Source organism: Balaenoptera physalus, assembly GCF_965194825.1.
Source record: "Balaenoptera physalus genome assembly, chromosome: 20".
Lineage (NCBI taxonomy): Eukaryota > Metazoa > Chordata > Mammalia > Artiodactyla > Balaenopteridae > Balaenoptera > Balaenoptera physalus.
The window spans coordinates 38,135,161-38,158,422 of NC_138901.1; the positions used below are offsets into that span (position 1 = coordinate 38,135,161).

At 48.7% G+C, this 23,262-nt stretch overlaps 1 protein-coding gene and 1 long non-coding RNA gene across 9 annotated transcripts in view; both read left to right on the forward strand.

Moving 5' to 3' along the window:
* LOC309649792 overlaps window positions 1–18,106 on the forward strand; it is a 39,300-nt gene extending 21,194 nt beyond the window's left edge. The window contains exon 3 of the long non-coding RNA XR_014257299.1: window positions 4,706–18,106. This is a non-coding gene — a long non-coding RNA (uncharacterized lncRNA). The remainder of the gene's footprint in view (window positions 1–4,705) is intronic.
* The window catches only part of MSI2 (musashi RNA binding protein 2), a 393,052-nt gene that overhangs the window by 26,993 nt on the left and 342,797 nt on the right, over window positions 1–23,262 (forward strand). The window lies entirely within an intron of this gene.

The window sequence follows — 23,262 nt, forward strand, 5'->3', positions numbered from 1 at the left end:
AATACAAATGAATTTAAAAAATAATAAAAAAATAAAGACTGAGCACAGATTTTAAGTGTTTTGAGGGGAAAACTGAAGGTGGCTTGTGGCGATTTTTCCTCCCTCTCCTTGAAGCGGTGTGTCCTTGCATTTTCCTCGAGGGTCACTAATAAGAACTGCTGGCCTAAATCAGTGTCTCTGAGAATCATTGATTTACTAATTGCTCATAATCGCCTCCTGGCTTCCCCCTCCTGCTGAGAGCACTTTTGTTTTTCACTGTTCTGCGAGGAATTGGACGGATCTCTGGAGTGTTTAAGAGGCACCCCATACAAGAGTTCGGCGTGCCACTGTTACTAATTGTGCTTCTCAGAGGTGACCATGCCTTGGTATCCAGGTTCCAGAAACCAGGGGCTGCCACTGACCTTTCCCAAGGTCGCCTGTCTGATGGAGAGCGGATTCCCCAGCCCACTGTGGGCCTCAACTTAATTTCTTCCTTTCCTAAGGCAAAATGACCTCCCAGTAAACCCCACCCCTCGCCTTCTTTAGAGTGAACAAACAGAATTAGGAGGGTGTGTTCTGGTAGAGAGCAGGCAGCGTTGGGAAGAGACATGGGTACCACTCATTAAAACGCCGCGGTGGGATGAGGCCTGCTAGGAAGTGCAGGGTCCTGCAGGGTAGAACGCAATGCTCGGCGACACAGCAGAGGCCAAGAGGGGGGCCAGCCTGGAGAGACTGCAGAGATTTTTGGAGTAACATTTCTCTTGGCATTGGGAATTAAAAAAAAAAAAGCAGCCCCGTTCGCTGCACATCCATGGTCTCTTGAGAATATTCTGCAAATAAGTAGTCTCAAAAAGCCCCTTCCTTCCTTCCTTCCTTCCCTCCCTTCCTTCCTTCCTTTCCTTCCTTCCTTCCTTCCTTCCTTTCCTTCCTTCCTTTCCTTCCCTCACTTCCTTCCTTCTTTCCGTCCTTCTCTCCCTCCCTACCTCCCTCCCTTCCTTCCTCCTTCTCTTTCTTTCCTTTCTATTCCCCCCCCCCCTTCCTTCTCTAAACCTTCATAATAAGACCCTTTACAAGGGCCTCATGAGGAGCTCGAGGATGCCTCCTTCCCGTGTTCATGTGGGAAATCAGTGCCGCGCAGAGAAAAGCAGCTCAACACTGCTCCCCTCGGTGAACACTGAGCCCCACGGGGGCTACCCCGAGTATCTTATGGGCTGCTGAGCTTGGAAGCCCTGTCATACCTGAGTGTGGGTGCTGTATGGTTGGCTGGTGGATCATCTCTTCCATAAACCCTTCGCGGCCAGCCCTGGGGAAGGGGCGCGGCGAGAACAGGGAGCCTTAGGGACGGTTTTCAGAGGGAGGATCTCCAGTTCCTCAATCCCAGGGTCTTGGGTGTTGATTCTCCCCTGACCCGGTTGGTCCCATGCTTCTGTTCTGCACTTGTTGGTTAGTGTTTGGTGTTTGATGTTCTGCTTTGTGTTGGGTGTCCAAACACAGGTGGGGGCTGGGGCTTCAGCACAGGTAAGAGGCTCGAGGCTCTTCTAGGACTTTAGGGCTTTCTTCTCCTAACTAGGGCATCAGAGAGCTCTCTCCCTGCCTCGTTAAACCCTCACAGTTGCACGCGTGGCCAGCCCGGGTTCTTTTGTTAATGACATGCAATCAAATGGGTTCCATCACAGGCCCTGCCTGGAGGGGGCAGGATATAGGTTTCAGCAGGTTGTGAGTGAAATCAGTCCCAGGGTCAGAGCACCCAGGACAGAGCCCGGAGTGAGAGGATCGTGCTGGGCCAGCTTCCTGGCGGGACGCTATAGACCAGACGGAGGTGGTCAGACTATCTATCCCCTTCTGCAAACAGCAGTAGGGCTGAGTGTGGGAGAGCAGGCCCAGGGCGGATTTGGGGCTTCTTCCTGCTTTATTTCTCCATCCCTCTTCCAGAGGCATGTTTGGCAGAAGAGAGGCGATGTGGTTTGGTAGATAGGGCCTCTCTTAGAGACAGTTCTGGCATTGAATCCTGGCTGTGTGACTTGGCCAGGTTACATGACCTCTCTGAGCCTCATGTGTGTCATATGTAAAGTGAGACTAATAGACTTGCCTGGCGGTTGTGGGGACTGAAACATCTTCTCTAGAGCACCTAGCACGATGCCTGGCATTCAGTAGGTGCTTACACAGTGCCGACTGTTCAGCCAGGCTGTTGCTGTTGGGAGAGGCCAGAGGTTGTGCAGGTATCAGACCTTATACCAGTCGGTTAATTTTGCTCATTTGGACGGAGGGGCTGCAGTGTGCTGTCTGGGCTTCCAGGCCCTGGAAGATTCGTTGTGCCCTCCTCTCTTTTCTGCAGAATCCACCCCCATCCTCACACGCGTGGGATCTGCTCAGTTAGGGGTAACTTCCCAGTCAATTCGAGACGGTTGGCAGCCCAACTTCTCCTGGGTCCCCCCGCCTTTTCTCTGACCCCTGTCTGAGAGCAGCTTTCGCCAGACACTGAGGGATGTTCTAACCGTGCAGACCCTCAGCCGAGAGCTGAAGGTGGTCCTCAGCATCCAGATTATAGATCGCTCCGGTTCGGTTTCTAATTCTTGCTTGATTTAGTGAGGTGATGGGAGAGAGCGGTGATGGAAGGAGTGGGGGCTGAGGAGGGTTGTATTGAGCGTGGATGTGTGATTACGTTCAATGCTCTGGCCCAGGGTTCTCAGCCTCGGCGCTGTGGACGTTTTGGGCTGGACAGCTCTTTGGGTGTGGTGGGCTGCACTGTGCATTGGAAGATGCTTTACAGCATCCCCGCCCTCTACCCACTAGACGCCCGTGGCACCCCTTCCCCAGCCGGGACACCTAACCATGTCTCCAGACATTGTCAGATGTCTCCTGGCGGACACAGTCACCTTTGGTTGAGAATCACTGATCTAGCCCCGCAGGTGGCTTCTGTGCGGGAAGAACGGGAAAGGTTTGTACGCGTGCTGAGGGTCTGTGGGTTTGAACCTGCACCATGAAGTATTCATGGAATTCAAGAGCGGGAAGGCACTCAGGCACGTCACCTGGGCCAGGCCATGACCCGGGCAGTCCTCTCTCTGCGGTCAAGTGAAAAGACAGAGAGAGAGATGCTCCCCCAGGCCAGCCTCCCTGTGGAGCTTTTCACGGAGACCTTTTTTGCAGAGGGATTTTGCGCCCGGGCTCCCGGCAGTCCCGTGTTTCGGGCCTCCAGGAGTTTGGTTACAAGCTTGTGAGTTTGATCTGCCTTCTCATCCTCTGCACACACACATTCATCACTCCGGAGCGGGCCCTGCTGCATGCACAAAATGGACTTTTACTTGAAATGAATTCATTAAAAAAAAAAAAAAAAAAGGTTCTCTTGCTAGGACTCCACTGTTCTCTCTTTTCCCCTTTTATTCTTCTCTGTCGTCTGTAAGATGAGCCCTTAAGAGGGTGTCTGGTGAGATTGGTTGGCCAGGGATCTTCCTAGGCCCTGATTAAAGGCAGATTATCAAATGGAAGGTGAATGTTGCCGCCGTGCTTGTAAACAAGTCAGTTGTGTGCCATAGAATCCATCACGGTTCCCTTGGTGAGAAGGAGGAGGGCCACGAAATAGTTAGTGATGTTAGCTTAGTTTCCAGTGGCTCGGCTGCCATGCTAGAGGAAGGGAGCCCATTGGCACCTGGCACCGTGACGTTTCTAGCTTTCGGTAAGTGAGTGGGGGAGAAGCTTGCTTCCTCTGATCCGTGGGAAGCTCAGAGACAAGACCTGGGTGTTGCCAGCAAGTTGCCAAGCAGTAGCTTTAGATTTTTTTTTTAAATTATTTAATTAATTTATTTTTGGCTGTGTTGGGTCTTCGATGCTGCACGCGGGCTTTCTCTAGTTGTGGTGAGCGGGGGCTACTCTTCATTGCAGTGCGCGGGCTTCTCATTGCGGTGGCGTCTCTTGTTGCGGAGCACGGGCTCTAGGCACGCGGGCTCAGTAGTTGTGGCATGTGGGCTCAGTAGTTGTGGCTCGTGGGCTCTAGAGCACAGGCTCAGTAGTTGTGGCACACTGGCTTAGTTGCTCCACGGCATGTGGGATCTTCCCGGGCCAGGGCTCGAACCTGTGTCTCCTGCATTGGCAGGCGGATTCTTAACCACTGTGCCATCAGGGAAGCCCAGCTTTAGATATTGAACTTGGGGGAGCCAGACGGCTTTACGGGCTGCATGTGAGGCCCGTGATGTCTCAGTGACTTTGGCCTCCCTCTCATTTAGAACAAAAGACGCTTGTCCAGTTGGAGCGGGTGTGGGGATCAGGGCTGGGAGAGGCAGTATAGCCTAGTGGTTGAGAGCATAGGTGCTGGGACCAGACTACCTGGCCAGGTATGAAGATGGGACTCTGGGCAAGTTATTTAATCTCTCTGTGCTTCAATTTTCTCACCTGTAAAATGTGGTGAGAGTATAGTGCCCTCTTTGGGGTGGTTGTGAGGAATTAATGGAAGTAAAGGGCTGAGCCTAGAACCAGGCAAGGAGGAAGGAACCTACTCTTACTTAAATTATTCCAGTATGTTATTCTGGAATTGATGGTCAGCCTTACTCCTGAGGTTTTATGACAGTTCGTGGTTCTTACACTTCACTGTGCAGAAGAATCACTTGGGTCCTTCCCTGGATGTGTTGAAATCGAGTTCTCAGTTGAAGACCCAGGTGGTGCTGACGCGGGGGGTGGTGAGGGTGTGGGTCTGCACAGAGCTTTGTGACTCCTTAACGGCAGCGTTTTTCAGATTCTCAAGGAACGAGGGTCCCCAGTGTCATCACAGTGTCCGTCTTCAGCTCGGATTGTCTGGCAACAGTTCTGCCTGCTCCAGGTTGCCCGATTTGGGCGCTGCGTGGGCGTGGCGGGTGTGGATGGCTGCAAGCTGCTCATCTCTGCCCCTGAATCTGTCTGTCGGGTCCTGCCTGCATCGTCCGAGGGCTGGGCCAGCACCGGCGACAGTGAGGTGACAGGAGGATCGTCTGCTCTGGCCTGCAGCGTGTCCCTGTTTCTGGCTAAACCAGCGCCCCACGCCTGGTTCTCACTTTGCTGGCAAGAGCTGTGGGCCTGTTTCAGTGGGTAACTGGTATGTGTGTGTGTGCACGTGTGCAAAAGAAAACATCACAATGTTTGGGGAGTGTTTAGGGAAAATAGCAAGGAGCAGATTGCCAAGATTCGCTTATATGTTCCTTTTCCTTGCCTTTTTGCTGTGTACCCGTGTGATCAGGATCCTGGAGCGTTCTGGAATACAGCTTTGCCTTTTCTTACCCCAACTGTTCTTTCTTACAGCGGAGAGGATACAGTTCAGCACCAATAATACTGAGCAATAAATAACCCGGAGAAGATGAATAGCCTTGTGTGGTGGTAAATTAAAGTTGATTTATTGCACATAATATATACAGGTGCTCCTAATGTAATTAAGCAGCGAGGCTTTTAATGCTGCAGAATCTGAAAGAAGACCCAAGAAAATTGGGTCTTAATAAGGCTTATTGAAATAACAGCTAAACATGCTGCTTAGTACCGTTATAGGATGCTGAAAGATGGATTGACTCCGCTGCTTTTTCTTATGTGCAGAGATGACACACCTGACCTGTCACCAGCAGGGCACACACCGGAATTGTTCTCCCCGCACTAGGACTGGGTCGTGTCGAGCTAGCTGTCTGTGCACTCTGGCCTCGCCCCCCTTGTGACCAGCAGTCAGGTGGCTGGCCATTGAACTGGCTTTTTCCAAGTGTAGGGCAAGGTTGCCCAGGGGGTTGGGACTCAGGGCCCCAGCCTCGCTAGTACCCTCTCCTAAGAACCGGGACAGGCAAGAGAGGGCTGGTAAATTCACAGACTGAGGCCACTCCCCCAGCCCCTCCCCCTGCCCCCCGCCATAGGCTGAGCACTGTGCCGGAGATGGGGATACAGGGATGCAAGCGAAACACAAAATAGCCCCCATCCTCAGCGGGGTTGGGAGAATGCTGTGATGGAGGCAGAGGCAGGAGGACACAGGAGGGGATGGATCCCTGGAGGAGGTGCATTCGTGGGGACTGGGTTGGGGGCTGGGAAGGCCCTCGGGGGCACCATGAGTGCAGGACAGAGCGGTGGGGCAGCGGTCTCAGGGGAAGGGGGCTGGCGGGCGGGGTCAGGGTTTGGGTGGGAGAAGAGGCTGGACAGGTGGTGTGGGGGCAAGAACAGGAAAGATTCTGCATTTGAAGCCAAGATATGGCTTGATAGGGCCTGTACCCGAAGCCAGTCTGGAGTCATGCAGGCTTGTGAGGAACGGCAGGACCAAATTCATCTTTTAGAAAGAAAATTCTCAGCAGCGTTGTGGGGTTTGAGGGATATCACTTAGCTAAGAGAACAGGGCCTGGACAAGAGCAGAAGCCGAGTGAGTGTGACAAGGTGGCAGTGAGAGTTAACCCCCCCCCCCCTCCGCCCCCGTGCCTTAGGCCTGGAGACTCCAGGGGAGTGGGGCGGGGGCGGGGGTATTCAGAGAGATGGTGAGTCAGTGCTGAGCCAGTACTGGTGTAAGAACCCCCTGGCATCTCCAGCTGCTGGCGTTCCCCCCTGTCTGGGACCGTAACCAGGTCCTCGAGGTATGCCATGTGGAGAGGTGGCTCCATGTTGCCCTTGGGAGCATTTGGGGCCAGGAATGATGGAAGAGTTTCTACAGCCTTTCTGTCAATTGCCTTTAGGAGCTTAAGATTTTAGGGAGGTGAAGGAGATGCATGCTCTACTCTGAGAAAGGACCCTCCTTATTGTAGGTGTACCCCACTTTAAGAAAACCCATTAGCTTACGGAACGAGCGAGGTCAAGGAGAGAGTTTGTTCCCAGTACCAAAGGTTCCAGAATAAGAGCCTTTTAAGTAAAGAGCTAATCTTTTGAACCAAAATGTAAGATTTTATTTTCTTGGTGGAGGGCCTCGATTGCAAAACTGAGGACATTTGAACAATTTACTGCTTAGGCTCACCAAGGTTAATAAAAAAAAGTCCATCTACTTGGTTGGCAGTATTGAGCTCCTGTGGTTTTCAGAGCTGCTCCTGGTGAATCAGGAGTGGTGTTTGCTCCAGAGCCTGGGGTGGCAGGTCAGGCTGGGGAGAGGGAGACCCAGGGCCCTGACCATTGGAAGGACCTTCACACGACATGTCCTGCTTCCAGTTGGAGTACGGAGCCACTGAGGGGTATGTGTGGAGCTCTGGGAAGCTCCTGGCCTGGGTAGGGAAGAGGGGGTGCTGGTGGGCTGAGGCCTGCTTGTGAGCTCCTGGGCAGTGACAGCCCGCCTCTTCCTCCCCCCCAAACAGGGACAGAGCTCGGTGGTGCCTTGACATGACTTGATTATTTGCACAATCAGTAAAGGCTCAAGTATCTGATCATAATCTTTTCCTGGATGTATAGCACATCCTCTGAATATATAATCAGTGCTTCTATTTTTTTTTTAAGGAGTATAGGATATTAGATGTAGATGCATAGGTGATGCATGTTTACTTTCTCTAAGGATTATTCAGAGAAACTGAAAAAAGTTCTTTTGTCTCTCTCAAGTGTGTTTGTACATCTCTGATTCTGCCTCTCCCCAGTGGTGTGGGATACGGGGGTAGACGGGCCCTACAGATGACCCCAATGAAGGCTTCTGAGGCAGACTTGTTTCTTTTCTTCTTTTTTTTTTTTAATTGAAGTAGAGTTGATTTACAGTGTTGTGTTAATTTCTGCTGTACAGCAAAGCGACTCAGTTATACGTATATATGCATTCTTACTTATATTCTTTTCCATTATGGTTTATGCCAGGACATTGAATATAGTTCCCTGTGCTATACAGTAGGACCTTGTTTTCCGTCCATTCCATATGTAACAGTTTGCATCTACTAACCCCAAACTCCCAGTCCTTCCCTCCCCCCAACCCCGCCCTTGGCAACCACAAGTCTGTTCTCTATGTCTGTGAGTCTGTTTCTGTTTCATAGATAAGTTCATGTGTGTCATATTTTAGATTCCACATATAAGTGATATCACATGATATTTGTCTTTCTCTGTCTGACTTACTTCACTTAGTATGATAATCTCTAGGTCCATCCATGTTGCTGCAAATGGCATTATTTTGTTCTTCTTTATGGCTGAGTAGCATTCCATTGTACATATATACCACATCTTCTTTATCCAGTCATCTGTTGATGGACATTTAGGTGGTTTCCATGTCTTGGCTATTGTGAATAGTGCTGCTACGAACATAGGGGTATGCATGTATCTTTTTGAATTAAAGTTTTCTCTGGATATATGCCCAAGAGTGGGATTGCTGGATCATATAATAACTCTATTTTCAGTTTTTTGAGGAACCTCCAAACTGTTTTCCATAATGGCTGCACCAACTTGTATTCCCACCAACAAGTTGGAGGATTCCCTTTTCTCCACACCCTCTCCAGTATAAATCGTATCAATGTTTTCTTACGTCAGCCTCCCAAGGCAATAGAAATAAAAACAAAAATAAACAAATGGGACCTAATCAAACTTACAAGCTTTGGCACAGTGAAGAAAGCCATAAACAAAACGAAAAGACAACCTACGGAATGGGAGAAGATATTTGCAAATGACGCAATGGACAGGGGCTTAATTTCCAAAATATACAAACAGCTCATACAACCCAGTCGAAAAATGGGCAGAAGACCTAAATAGACATTTCTTCGAAGAAGACATACAGGTGGCCTAGAGGCACATGAAAAGATGCTCAACATTGCTAATTATTGGAGACATGCACATCAAAACTACAACGAGGTACCACCTCACATCAGTCAGAATGGCCATCATTCAAAAGTCTACAAATAACAAATCCTGGAGACGGACTTGTTTCTTTTTTGATGGGTAGAATGAATCCTAGACTTGGGAACATCCAGGTCTAACCGGCACCAGATCGAATGAATATGACCTTTTTATTCCAGTGAGTGGGGAAGAGATTGGTGCCTCCTTTCTCATAAATCTTGCCTGGTTGTTTGCTCCGGTACAGCACTCCAGTTGGGTGCTGCTTGAGCATCTGGCTTTGAGTTTTAAGTACTGGCAGGTGCAGGGGGCTGTGGCAGATGAGTGAGCTGAGGCGTGGCCCTGTTGGGGTGGGTTGTGGGCAAAGGCGCGGTTGAGTCTGTCCTCGGACAGCTGGGCTCTCCTGCTGACATCCCTGAGTTTGCCACACAAAGACGAGCTCCAGGGGACTTGTTGCCCTGGGGAAGTGAGCTGGATTGGTAAAATCTCAGTGTGCTGCCAGCTGCAGGACGGGCGTGGCCTTTCTTCCCTGCCTCTCGCACACCCCTTCAAGACGGGCCGTCTAGTCTTTGAACCATCCGACGACGGCCACAAGTCAGTTGGTCCCTTCTTTGTGCTCCTGAAGGACTTGGCAACTTGGCTAACAAGGAGACAGTTGTTAGTTCATTTCTTCATTCATTATTCATGCAGCGAGTGGTAATTAGCATTTAGTAATGTGGTTTCTGGGGGTAGCTGAGTTGTGTTCATTCATTGAACAAACATTTGTTGATACCCTGCTCTGGGCTGGGTGCAGGGCATGGTGCTGGGGTTACAGAGATGAGGAAGGGGCCTGCTTGGCCCTTGAGTTGCAGTCTGTTTGGGAAGGCAGGTCATCCACAGGTGTAGGTGCTAAATCAACAGGTGAAGGATGCTGAAGGTGGTGGTACGGAACCTGCGAGGGGGGAGTAGCGGGAGAGCTGGGAAGGCTTCACAGAGGAAGGACATTGGACTTGGGCCTTGAAGGGTCAACAGGAGAGAATTGGGGTGTGGGAGACTGCTCACCCTCCAGGACAAACAGGATTCTTGGGATTTCGTTTCCCGTGATGGATGGTGATGTGCCTTCCCGTCCCTCCTTCTCTCCTCGAGCCTCTGTCACTCAGGAATTAGTCCGGTGGTCCTGCTGCCATGCGTGCTTAGTATGGTGGCCCATGGTGGGGAGGCGGGGGAGAGGGAAGAGTGCGGTGAGTCATGCAGCTTCCCTGTGGCTAAAAAGAGAGCAAACTTCAAAGCCTAGGGCATATCAAAGATGCAGTGTGTCACACCCATGGAGCATTTTACACAAATAACAACCCAGTTTCTGGCTCTGCCACAAAAAGCTGGTCTGCTTTGGGGACATTTCTTTTTTTTCTTTTACAAGCAGGATAGGTTGAGAAGCATCATTCAGAGCAGGGGGCTGGGTTGGTATTAAGATGGTGGGGTGTGCTCTTGGTGCCTTTTTCTCTTTTTCAAACTCTTGTTTTTCTTTGTTCTAGCCAGTGTTTTATTACTGATAGGAATCACTGAGGGGCTTGGAGGGAGAGAGGAAAGGGTTTCTGTATAAACAGCTGTCTTGCTGATTCAATCTACAAAGTGGATTTTATAGCTAAAGTATTTGTTCTTGCTTTAAAATGCCAAAACAGCACCGTCATTTCCTCAGCTAAAAGAAGGATCTTTGAGAATATGGGGCCTTCTCCCATCACAGACTTCTGTTATGGGGAGGGAATTCCAGAGAACTTTCTTTGAACCAGTCATATTTGATAGTCTCGTGCTCAAGGAGAAAATTTTTCTTCGCAAAGTTTGAGTTACTGGTTCAGGTACCTTCTTCTTTCTGCCCTACCACAAATTCTGGTTAAAAAAAAAAAAAAATTATAATCCTCTCTGGTCATCACAGCTGACTACCTGCTTAATGTTTGTGTGTAGATATTTCATTTTCTTTTTTATGCAAGATTTCATCTTTGCATGATCTGAGGTAGTTTGTTGCCCTGAGATTATTAATAAATTGAGTTGGTTAATGGGGTGTGACTCAGAACATATATTTAAAAACAAGTTGGAATAAGAAATAGGTCTTTTACAAAATTAATTTTTTGTTAGGCTCCTCTCTCGAGCCTTTTTGTTTGAAGCCAACTTGCTTTGTAATGTTCATATATGCCCGATTGCAATTAACATAAATTACTTTTAAATACCAGTTAGTTGCCGTGGAGAGAGGCCAGGGTTGTGGCTGCTTATGGAGGGTTAAGAGGTTTGGTCATTGTCTGGGTTTTTATCTCACTGTGGATCAAATTCTGTTCCCTTTGGAGGCTGGCAGATCTGTCAAAGATTGCTTGCTTTGGTGGCGAGGAGAAGGACGAAGTCTTTGCCCTGAGTGCCAGCACATTTTCTTAGCAAGAGAGAATAAATAATCATAAAATGTTTGCTTGTTTAAAAGCAAGTTATATTAAAAGCAGTGTGGTATCCTAGATTGGATCCTGGAAGAGAAAAAGGACATCGGTGGAAAAACTAGTGAAATCCAAGAAAAGTCTGTAGTTAATAGTATTGAATTAATGTTAATTTCTTAGTATGATAAATGTATTATGGTTCATGTAAGATACTAACATTAGATGAAGCTGGGTGAAGGGTATAGGGGAACTCTCTAAACTCTCTTTGAATTTCTTAGAGTCATTCTAAAATTATTTTAAAGTAAGTTTTTTTTTTTTAAATAAATTTATTTATTTTATTTATTTTTGGCTGTGTTGGGTCTTCGTTGCTGCGCGTGGGCTTTCTCTAGTTGCAGCGAGCAGGGGCTACTCTTCTTTGCGGTGCGCGGGTTTCTCATTGTGGTGGCTTCTCTTGTTGTGGAGCACGGGCTCTAGAGCGCGGGCTCAGTAGTTGTGGCGCACGGGCTTAGTTGCTCCGCGGCACGTGGGATCTTCCCGGACCAGGGCTTGAACCCGTGTCCCCTGCATTGGCAGGTGGATTCCCAACCACTGCGCCACCAGGGAAGTCCCTAAAGTAAGTTTTTTAAAAAGGTATATTTGGGATATTCCTTTTGGCTTGGTTGAGATTATATTTGGCTTATGTGCATTCAAAATGATCTACTTATAGGGAGGGCAGATTATTCCATACTGCTTTGGAAACTGGGAAACTAAGACCTGAGAGAGTCCAGGGAGGTTGTCACTCCTGGCTTGGCCCCCTTTTCATGCCATCCCTCTGTTCCCTTCTCCATCCATCGCCGTAGCAAATCCCTCTCTGCCTGCACACCCTTCTGAAAACTTGTGGCCAGCTGATCTCTGCTTCTAATTCCTTTGGCGTTCATTGTGCGAGTTGGGCAACTGGCATCTTGTGATATCCTGTTCTTCTCCTGGAAGGAGCCAGTAACTGGATTTTTTATGCTATCTTGTTCACTCTCATTCTGTGTGTTAACTTCTACTTTAGCAGCCAAATGGAAGCTTCCTGAGAGTTGGAATTTTGTCTGGCTTTCTTTCTTTTAAAATTTATTTTTAAAAACTCCCTATTACATAAATAATGCATGCTCATAATAAAAAATTAAAAATTAGAGAATTCATAGCATCCAAAGTAAAGGTACCTATATAGGGTTGCCTGTCCTCCACTACTACAGTTAATGAATTGGAATATATTCTTCCATATGTTTTCTGTGTGTACTAAAAATATATATTATGATTTACAAATAAGAGATCCTTTTATATGTATAATTTTGCAGCCTGCTTTTTTCAGTTAACAAAATCCCTTTTTGTGGTTATGCATATGGGCGACTGTGTCTCTTTCTTTTTTGTGTACTCTTATGTTGACCAGCACGTTGCTAGGTGCATTGTAAACATGCGGTAGGTAGGCGTTATTATTACTGTTGTGTTTATATTATTATATCAGGTGACTTGATTCAGAGGACAGTAAATGAGTGCTCAGATGAGGAGAGAAGATGCAGGTAGAGGCAGGGGTGGTTTACGATACAGCTTTGATTTTTCTGTGAGAAAGACTTTATCTGCTTACTACGTGGGGTCAGCTTCCTTGAACAGCATTAGAATTTCAGGAGCTAGGACTGTGACATGGTAGGAGAGTGAATCGGGAGAGGGAAGAGTAGAGACCGAACCCTGGATCACTTGGCTCGGGTGGAAGCAGGGATGGCAGCGTAGGGATGGATTCTTGGGAGTCCGAGGAGGTGACTTGAGGTGTAGGGGGTGTCCAAGGTGGTGTGTGAATCAGCTGAACCAGATGGGTGGAGGGTAGGGGGTGGCGCTGTGGTGGAGGAGGGGGCAGTTGGCTCAGGGGGCAGGACAACATCTGGTCACCAGTAGCTTTGGGGACTTCTTGGAACGGAGGGGACAGTAGTGATACAGAGAAAATTGCACTAGATTGAAGGGTGAATTGAGCAGGAAAGGACTAGGAATTTGTACGTGTTAAGAGGATGAGCCCTTTGAAGAGTTTCTTGTTGAAGGAACCCATTCCACTGCTAATGCTCCAGAGGGAAGCTCTGCGTGCTGCCTGTGAGGTCTGTCTCTGAGCTCTTGGGTCCTAGGAAGTCTCAGGAAGCTCTGTTTCTTCTCTGGAAGAGGCATGGCAGTGCAGAGTACCCAGGACTGGGAGCTTCCTTCTTAGGAGAAACATCCCGGAAGCACTGTCTCTGCTGGTACAACCCCAGTTAGCATGTGCTGTGGGTGCAGAGATTTTTCTAGAGTAGATTTGGCTTTGCAGTCTGAATAGATTAATTTCCCTTTTGGTTTTGTGTCTCCTTGATAGAATTTTGACTTGGCTCAAGGGAAGGGGGTGGTAGTCAGTACTGGGAGCCCTTAACACGTAGATTCCTTTAGAGAGAACAAGAGGTCCCAGAGGAAAAAAACGGTCGTACGGAGGGGAGAGGCCTTGAGTTGAGTTTATTTTTCCCCCACGTGTGGAATATTGCATAGGTACAAAAACATGTGCCGTGTGCGAGTCAAGGATGAACACCAATAAAACAGTAACCTACATAGTCACCACATGGCTGAGAAGTGGAATGTTGTTCCCAGCCCTCTTCACACCCCTGTGTGTTTCTCCCTAGTTTGAAGCACGGACCTACCCACCACATGAGGTTTGCTTCTTTCCACCCTTGAAGAATAATTTGTGGCGTTTAGCTTGCTGTCTGCATGGGCTGCCCCACTGATGCCTTTTAGCTGCCGTTCACTGGGACCACGATTTGTCTTTTGTCCTTTCAATGGACATTCGAGTTCCTGATTTGTCTGCTCAGACAGTGTTGCTGTGAATATACTCGTGCATACCTCCTGGTGTATATATGGGAGAGTTCATAAGACTATGCATCCAGAAGTGGAATTGCCAAGTCATGGGGTCCGGACAACTGAAGTTGGCTAGAAACTGTGTTTAAAGATCCCCTTCTTGCATTATTTGTATGGCTAGGAGTAGATAGGTAGGAGTTTTCATTGCTCCGGATTCTCACCAACAGTTGTTATTATCAGACTTTTTAATTGTTGCCAATTTTGTGGTGGCTCGTTGTGGTTTTAATTTGCATCTCCCCAGTCAATAATGAGGTTGAACGTCATGCTTATTTTTCTGGGAAAGGAATTCGGACACTAAAACATACTTCTTATTCAGTGACACAAAAACTGCTGCTTTGGTAGGACGCGTCTTCCCTAATGCTGTTTTCCTGCCTTGGGACAGAGTCAGAGGTATTTTTTTTTTTTTAATGTACTGGGAGCATTTGGGGAGCATCTGTTTAGCTTGTCACGCTTTTCTGGGGTTCTGTATGTTGTGTTTGGAGAAGCCAGATGACGCGCAGTCCTGTTGACCCTTTATTTTATAAAAAGCCCTGAGATGACAGCAAGCCAGCCTTTTCCTCGTTTGATGGGAGCATATTGTTCCTTTTAATGTAAATAGGCAGATAAATGAGAGCTCAGGCAGAGTCCCCGGGGTGTGTGGTGGCAGCACATCCTGGGTAGGGGAGTGGCTGTGGGGAGGCGCTGGGGACAGCCCCGGGCAGACATCAGGGACGGGGTTGGGCCTGGCTGGGCTCGCTGGTGCGGGAGAGGAGAGAAGAAGGAATCACACACTTGTAGTGCGGGGAGCCCAGGGAGAAGGGGCCAGGCTCCCAGGAGTGGTCAGAGATCTGAGAAGCGTTGGGCAGGATTCTGGCGTCCAGGAGTTGGGTATTCCCGGGGTGGTTCCCAAATCTGTACTGGGAATCCGTTCACCAGGGAGAATCCTGCATGGGTGAGGCTTCTGGGGGAGGCCAGTTTGTTTTACTACATATTCAGTTGAGTGCTTTCATGTGAAAATAGACCTTTGATGTTCTGGAAAACGAGAAAAGAAACTCTGCTTTAACACCTGGGGAAGAGAGGTTGCCTATGGGAAAAAAATGTTCCGTTACGAAAGAATGGAATTGCACAGCTCGACATCTGCTGGGTTGGTTGTTCTAGAAACCCCATGAGGAGAATCTCAGGACAAAATACAGGCTTTCAGTCCCAAGTGAAAGCATGTTTAGAGAGGCAGTGTTAAGGGGAAAGATATTGGAGGCTAACATTGTGTTTATATTTTGAATATAACTACATAAATCTTACCTGTGCTTATGGACAAGGTCTGGGAGAGAACAGGGAAAAACATATTAGTTGATTTTGTTTGTATGGTGGGATAGTGTTTTAAAAATTTTTGTGGTATTATTGTGTAAGCAAAAGTCTTTACTAAAAATGAGCCTGGACTTGGCAATCTGTTATTTGATCACACCACCCTGAATGCCTGAATTAAATGCATATTTAATTATTGAGCTCCTAATATGATGCACACCTTGAGGAAGTGCTTGTCTTCAAGAAGCTCACAGACTATAGGGGGTCCCAGGATGTTAGTGCCCTAGGGCTAAGCTATAGTTAACTAGAGGGGTGGGCGTCATGCTGGTGGCACCTGGTCACCTGGTCATCGCAAGTGGGAGAGAGTGCAGGCTCTCTCACTGGGGGCTCCGGGGGGACCTCTCAGAGGAGGTGGTGTGGAGGGAGCTCCTGAAGGGAGGGAGGGTCTGACTAAATGGAGGGAGGAGGGAAGGCAGTCGGGACGGAGGGGGAACTTTGTTCAAAGTGGGGAGAGGCCGTTAAGGACTGTTGCCTCTCAGGGTAAGGGGTGAGTGTTACGGGTTCACCCACAATTCCCACCTGAGAGCTCAGCCTTTGACTGCCCTCAGAGGCTATTTTTGGTTTGGTCCTCTTTGAGCAGTTGATGAAGCCTTTGGACCTCTCCTAAGAAAAATGTTTCAGTGCACATGCACTTCAACCACAAGAGGCCCTCACACAGAGGCCTTTGCATACAGTTTCAAAGGACTCCCTGCAACTCATTTTGGTCGGGGGTGGGGGTCCCAGTCCAGAGTAACAAACATGTATTGAGCACCTACTGTGTGCCAGGTGTTTTATGGGGCTTTGGGGATGTGGCAGAAATAGACCAGCCAGGTCTTTGTCCTCAGGGAGCTTCCAGTCTGATGGGAAGGACAGACCGTGGAGGGGCAGTGACAGGCAGGGGTGTTATTGAGGGACGACTGATGCTGGCCTTAGCCTCTAGGAAAGACCCCCTCAGCTGGGATTCAGGGCTGGGATATGGGGGTGGCCTGGTGCAGAATCGCATGGGGAGCCCCAGGGCCCCCGGGGGTGTGTGGTGTACCTTCTCACTACTCGTGGTCCAGCCAGGGCCTTGCAGAAAGCCAGGGGTCTCCGGCGTTGAAGAGAAGGGGAGGAACGGTATAGTGTTCTGGGCCTTTGTCTTTAGCAACACACGTTCACCTGGAGCCAGTTGTGCATTCTTCTTCCAAACAGACAGCTTTCAGGAAGAGTTAATAAATTAATCTTCCGAGCAGAGAATCTGCTGCAGCACCAGCGAGGCCTTCAGTAACCCGCCCAGCCGGGGACTCGGCCGATGGAGTCAGATGCACGTCGATGACCGTGCGTGGCCGCCGATGAGGTCTGGGCAGCTGGCTCCGGACCTCAGATGCCCGGCCCTCCCTGTGGTTGGCGTGCGGCTGGGTTCTGGAAGGGGAAGGGCAGCCAGTGTGAAGCTGGCCCCCATCTCAGCCCTGGGAGGAGACGGTCCCGTTTCACAGACGAGGAATCTGACACACAGGTTAAGGCTGACCTGCTCGAGTCAGAGCTGCATTCCAGGGAGGCCAGGGCTGCAGATTCTGCTGCTTCTTTACGATTTAGGTGGCCTTCCCTTGGTCCTAGGTCTTTATAAACAGGTAGCACGACCCACAGAGTATGTGAAAGGCTCTCTGTGAATCCTCACTTCCAACTGGAAAAGCATTTCCAGGCATCTGCTCCATCTGTATTTAAAGAGGATACGGTGCTCCTGTTGTACGGTCTAGATACATTCATCCATTCAACAGATATTTACGGAATGTCTGCTAAGTTGAGTAGAACTGACAGGGACCCCGATCTGGCTTTCCTTGCAGCCATCCACGTGGAGGAGAGAGCAGCTTGGCACCTGCCTTCCCTGGGGTGGGGTGGAGGCGGGGCTGGGGCAGCAGTGGCCCCTGGGGAGACCGGATCAGGGGCCACTTGTTCCTCTGCCTGACGAGGAAGAGTTATCTCCTGCCTCTTGTGCTTGGCTGCCGGTTCCTCTCCACCCGCAGGCCTTCTGGGGCTTGGAGTTCACTGCCGCCCACAGCGGAGAGCCCTTCCTGCCTGCTAATGAGAGAGAGAGAGAGAGAGAGAGAGATTCCCACTGAGAGCTGCTTGTTAAAAAGTTAGACTCATCTGCGGTTTCACCAAACAGATGACCTTATGGTGACCGAATAACAAAACGCAGTCCTTTTCGCCTCTTTCCCTCCCCACGCTGTTGTCTCCCACTCCTCAGCTGTAGGTCCCAGAGTTCTGGTCCTCAAGTGAGGATGAGGTTGGAAGATTTAAGTGGGACATGGCCATTTGTCCTTAGTGGATGGGGAGGAGGGAGATTCTGTTGACCCCTAGTGTTCCCAGGAATTGGGGGCACCTGGTAATAGCTAAATGCACACGCACCCCCTTCTTTTTTGGCTCATTACTGTTCAGACGCTCTGCTCCCAGCCTTTAAGATTCTTTGGCGTACACCACCATGACTCACTTTATGAAAATATGGTGTAAGGATACCCCCTCATATCATATTAGGAAGCAGACTGATGGACTAAGGAATTATTTGGTTCTCAAAAGGATTCACTGGGGCTCCTTTAACTAGGGAGTCCCAGGTACATTTGTATGAGGAGTTAGGTCTTTGATTTCCATAGTTTCTGAGGAACATTTTGAGCTTCTGATTCTTGCTTATTTCTTAAACCTTTCAACATTTCCTAAATCCTCAGGTTTCTTCTCTGTGTTTCCTTAACGCTCCATATACCAACCCCCCCAAACTAGTGTTTGGTCAAACACTAGTCTAGATAATGCTGTGAAGGAATTTGTAGATAGGTTAACATTTATAATCATCTGACTTTTTTTTTTTTTTTAATTTTTATTTGTTTATTTATTTATTTTTGGCTACATTGGGTCTTCATTGCTGCACGTGGGCTTTCTGTGGTTGCGGTGAGTGGGGGCTACTCTTCGTTGCGGTGCACGGACGTCTCATTGTGGTGGCTTCTCTTGTTGCGGAGCACGGGCTTCAGTAGTTGTGACGCATGGGCTCAGTAGTTGCAGCTCGCAGGCTTAGTAGTTGTGGCACATGGGCTTAGTTTCTCCGTGGCATGTGGGATCTTCCCGGACCAGGGCTCGAACCCGTGTACCCTGCATTGGAAGGCAGATTCTTAACCACTGCGCCGTCAGGGAAGTCCCAATCATCTGACTTTAAGTAAAAGCAGATTTCCCTCTATAAATGTGGGGTGGGCCTGATCTCATCAGTTGATGGCCATGAGAGCAAAGACTGAGGTTTCTGGAGGAAGAAGCAGTTATACCTCAGACAGCAACATAGAAAACCCTCTGTGAGTTTCCAGGCTGCTTGCCTTCCCTGTAGATTTTGGAGTTAAGACTGCAACATCAATTCTTACCTGAATTTCCAGCCTGCTAGGCTGTCCTGTGAATTTCAGACTTGCCTACTCCCCTAATTGTGAGCCAGTTTCTTGAAATAAATATCCCTCCCTTCGTCTCTCTCTGTGTCTCTATAATATCATACATATCTCCTGTTGATTCTGTTTCTCTGGAGAACCCTGACTAACCACCTGCTATCATAGTAATTGCTTGCTTAATTGTCTTTTTCTCCCTGTTGGACCACAGGCTACATGGGAGTAGGGACAGTGTCTGTCTTCTTCTCTGCTCTATTTCAAGTGCCTTCCACAGAAGCCTGACACACAGAAGATGGTCAGTAAATATATGAAGAATGAATGAAGGCATCTTTATTCACTAAGTGAATAAAGGGGTCTGTATTCATCGATTTTTGGTCAGACAGACCTGAGTTGCAGTCCTGGCTTCACTGGGATCACAGGTTCCTTATTTGTAATGGAGGGGACATGATATCTGTCTCCCAAGTGGTTGTAAGAACTAAATGAGATGATGTGTCTGGCATGTGGTAGTTGTAAGACAGAGTAAACCAGACAGCAACAGCCATTACTGTTACCACCCCGCTTCCCCCACCATCATCATCACTTTCCAAGGTTGTTTCCAGGTTATGTGCTATTCCTAGCACATAATAGAGGGTCATATGTGCTGGTTCCCTTCGAAGTACCAAGCTTTTTCATGTGCATTTTTTCATTAAATTTAATTTCTGTTTAAATCCTATGACACCATTTTAATTGCCCCATATTAATGATGAGGAAACTGAAGGCTAGAGCTAAATGACTTACCCAAAGTTCAATAGCAAATTTTTCTTGTGTGCCTACTTAGTGGCGGGGATTCAGACTGGTACCGGACCAAGCCCAGTTCCTGTCGTCTTTGCTCTCTGGCGTGTTGCTTTGGGAAGTCTGTGTTATTTTTGACCCTGGTTTTCCCCTCCCCTGTCATTTCATTACCACCAGCTTCTGCTTGGTATGGGAAGGTGTGTACTTCGCTATAGCTCCATGGGCTTGGGTGGCCCCCGACTGGAAAGTGGGTTGTTTTTCTTACAAAAGGTCCTTTTTAAGTTGGTTGTTGGGAGTGAAGATTCCCATGGAAACAGCATAAAAAATAATGCTTTAGTTTTTAGGGCAGCCCATGAAGCCTGGAAGAAGACCATCCTTTTGAGGCCCGAGTCTCCCTGAACCTCAGCTGGTATGAAGGAGGAACTGGGTTCCAGCGGGTGTGGGGTGGGAGGCTGGTGGAGGAGAAATCACCACCATCCAGTCAACTGCAGTGTGCTCTGATGGGGTGAAGATGGCCCTCAAGCTCAGGGAATTCCTTGGGCCATGCCACAGATAAGCGCGTAGACTCCTTGGCTCTCCTTTTCTTCCTCGATGTGGCCCCCCGGGACTCAGCCTGCTCCCTTCTCCTCTGACACCGCCACCGCCTACTCATCCCTGGGGCTTCTTCTCTAAGATGGGCGCCTTGGGAGGGTGCATCCTCCTACCTCCCTCTTCCATATTGTCCTGAGGATGAGCCCCTTTTCCTAACAATAAAACAGTAGGTTTTACTGTTAGTCATTGCAGGCTCCAGTAGGAGGAAATTTCAGTGATGACAGAGGCCAGGGTACGACTGGACTCTTCTGTTGGTCCCGTGGTACCACTGAGGAAACTGAAGCTTGGAGTTGAGCTAAATGACTTGTCCAAGGTCACTTGCTATCTCCTGGTAGGTTTCCCAAGTTGAGGGCTGCCTGTATTTTCATCACAGTGTGGCAACATCACATCCTCAGCTGTTAGCCTGTGTGATCCTACAGGCTCAGTAGGACTGAGACGCCTGCTGAGTCTTCTTGGGAATGTCAACCCAGGTTTTCTGTGGATTAGAGAAAGCCTTTGAAAAGAAAAGTTAATGTTTTTTAGTAAGTTAAATGCACTGCACAGAGACTCTTTGAACATAAGCAAGTCTGTAGATCATCTGGTCTACTGGGCTTAATCATCGTAGGGAATTTTAGCCTCAAGTTTCAGGCTAAGCAAGTTGTAAGTGCATCTTTCTTTCCTACGAGCTGGAAACTGTTCTGAGCAAGGCCCTCCTGTTACTTGGATCATGCCCACCCCTCACCCCCTGCCAGTTTACTCTGAAATTGCTTTGGCCTTTCTGACAGCTCATATTCCTCTCTGCCACCAGTCAGCTTCCAGGATGGGCTTGCAGAATAAGTGGCTTCAAACCTCTGTCAGCCACATGTTATCTCTACCATGGGGAAAAGTGTATAATAAAACATGAATATATGTAGGGGGGATTTGTACATGTCATGTGTATTGCATGTGTATATGTGTGTGGTACTGCAAGAAAAGTGTATGCTATAAATATTAGGAAATGTTTGCACAAATAAAGGAGGATTTAGTTGCTGTGACTGGATCGTCCTTGAGGGGAATTCCTTCTCAGAAAAGCAGGTATTGGTTCCAGATGGTCATGTGTCAGTTACCTGAGACCCGAGCTCAGAAAGGAGAACGGGAATGGGAGGCAGGGAGGCCCTGCCTGGGGAGTCTCGTCAGTAACAGCCAGAGTGGAGGAGAGGGAAGTCACAACTCAGTGGCAGAAGGGTTCTTGAGGCCAGAGCTAAGTGCGATTAGTATAGACTCAGGAGCAGCCTGAGATATGGGCTGTAGGTCTCTGTCCACTGGGCTTCAGCCTCTCGCCCGGCAGAGGGTGGTGATGGGGGCGGAGGTGCACCCTCCTTGGAGTTGGCCCCGGGGCAGTTAGCACATGGCTCGCCAGAACGGAGCAGTAGCAGAGCACCTGGGAGTGCCCTCAGGCCTGTGAACAGAGCCCAGCGGAGAGGCGGGACCTCTGTAGACCTTGTCCTCTTGTACTGGAACTACAGGAAGGGGTTGTGTTCTCCCCGCAAGCGAAGTGCTATGGGCACTCTGCTTCTTCAGCAGGCCTCTGTTCATCCACCAGTGCAATGGGGATATTATTATTATTAATTTTGGGGGGTATACTATTTTATTAATGTTTAAATTTCCCCGTCAAACAATGAGCTCAAGTATATGCTGGCCCCTGTGTTCAGATTTTAAAAATAAAGATAAATGGACAGATAGCTTTAAGGGTGCTATGTATTTAACATTGCACAATATATTCAACAATTAGAGAAAATCTCGGGGTTGGTATATCTATATACCTTTATACACTTAGTAGCACAAGTATAGGGACAGGCCCTACAATTGGAGGAAAAACCCACCGTTCAGGACTGAACAGAGGTCCTTGGCAATGGGGATATTATTAATGAGTGTCCCACCTGTCCCCCTCCCCATGTTGGGTGCTGTGCAGATAGAGGCCAGACAAGGAGCAGCCCCAAAACCTTTGTAGGTGAAGAGAGTCCCAGTGTCAGACAGACCTGAGTTCAGATCCATTTCGGCTTCTTAATTACCTGGGGACCCTGGGCAAGTTGCTTGTTCTTTCTCAGCCTCAGTTTTCTTAGCAGTGTACAAGGAATATGTTTTTGAATGAAATGGTGATACCTTCTTGACAGCGTTGCTCTGAGGATTTGGTGAGTTTCTGTGTAGCATGTGTCAAACTGCTACAGTGCCCAGAACACAGTAGATGCTCAGTAAGTGGCCCTTGTTACTATTGTTGTTACTGTTGTGGCAGTGGTGGTCTGTAGGAAATCAACTGCAGGAGGGCTTTTGGTCATTGAGACCAGTTGTGGGCGTGTCTGAAGCATCATGTCTGCGGTGACCTTTGAGCAGATGATAAAGGGGTGCTGGACCCTTGAACAGCTTGGGGATGGACGTGCTTCTTTGCCAGGAGCAGGGTGCCCTCGATTTTGAAATCCTATTTTGTGAATGATAAGAGATGATAGAAGGCAGTCAGCAGCTGCACATGCAATAAGAGACTCATCACCATTCTAGAAGGTTCTAGGAGGCCCCTGAAAGGGACCTAAATACTGAGGGTTGGTGGTGAAATGCCTTTGGCTCAAGAGAGGTGGGAAGGCAGGAGGAGAGAATTCAAGCCATCGTAGTATCTTTGATCCCTGCTTTCTCGGGAGACAAGCCACCATGCTCCTGTCTGGAGGGACGACTGGTGAGGTCAGGGGGGAGCAGGGCACAGTGTAGCAGTAGGGAGTCAGCTGCCCGAGGGGCCCCTGGCCTTGCTGTCGGAGGGTCCTGGAGAGCACTGAACTACCCTCTCTTACAGTTTCTTGTGGCCTGAAGGCAACTTTGCAAGGAAGAAAGTGCCTTAAATCTGAAGCCTCTGTTGGGTCGTATAGCAATTCCTGCCTACCCTCTATACCCCCTTCCCAATTTTTCTTTTTTCAGACCACCAAGTGGAGGAAACCTGATGTGGGTACACTCGAGGGGCTCAGGGTGGGCACTGACCTCTGGATTCAAGGCCGTAGGCTCCCCGGGGGCCCAGGTTGAGAAGACTCCCCCAGGGAGGCTCCTGACCAGGGATCAAATGCTGTGCTGGAGGTGCAAGGCTGGCAGCCCCGTAACCTTCAGAAGAGCAACCTCTGAAGTCTCCGGAGTAGAAATCGACACCAAATAGAAAGTGACCCTTTATGTTTCAGGTTCCGTGTAGAAAGGAAAAAAAAAAATTCTATGATGGTACCCAGGCTGTGCTTGGA